The sequence below is a fragment of the Rhea americana genome, unplaced genomic scaffold, assembly GCF_003343005.1.
Source record: "Rhea americana isolate MKP2758 unplaced genomic scaffold, rheAme1 scaffold_21, whole genome shotgun sequence".
NCBI lineage: Eukaryota > Metazoa > Chordata > Aves > Rheiformes > Rheidae > Rhea > Rhea americana.
Window position 1 is genome coordinate 1,160,623 of NW_028186258.1, and position 488 is coordinate 1,161,110.

The following is a 488-nucleotide window of genomic DNA, read 5'->3' on the forward strand; positions in this document are numbered from 1 at the left end:
GGCCTTGCCCGCCCTAAGCCCCGCGGCGCTGCTTGCGCTCCAGGAAGCTACAGGAGCCGGCCTGCAGCCCTCCACGGCAGCCAGGAGAACGCGCTGCCGCCGCCGCAGAGCTCCTCCAGCCTAAGTCGCTCCATGATAAAACAGCCGGACGCCTCCAGCCTGGCCTGGCTAGGCGCGACCGGCGCCATGACAGCCGCCAACGGCCGCCGGCTGCCACCGAGCGGTACCAGAGCGGCCGCTGCAGCGCTTCCGTTGGGCCGCCCGCGCGGCGGCCATCTTGGGCTCTGGAAGTGAAGCCGTCACCACTGAGCCGAGGAAGCGCCTCGCACTGCCCGGCGGAGCGAGAGCTACTCGTGGCGCGTTGCACCCGCCCTTGCGGGTGCGGAGGCTGCTCCTGAGAAGGGAGAGTCTGCCTCGTTCGTACGCCCTCACCGCAAGTATCGGCACTGTTTGGGGGATAAATAATATCCGGCCGGTAGTGCGGGGGG

At 69.5% G+C, this 488-nt stretch overlaps 1 protein-coding gene across 1 annotated transcript in view; it reads left to right on the top strand.

Moving 5' to 3' along the window:
- The first annotated feature begins 273 nt into the window (after window positions 1–273).
- Window positions 274–488, top strand: part of PRPSAP1 (phosphoribosyl pyrophosphate synthetase associated protein 1) — a 31,987-nt gene continuing 31,772 nt past the window's right edge. The window contains exon 1 of the mRNA XM_085304454.1: window positions 274–437. The gene's annotated coding sequence lies outside the window, so the exon portion shown is untranslated. The remainder of the gene's footprint in view (window positions 438–488) is intronic.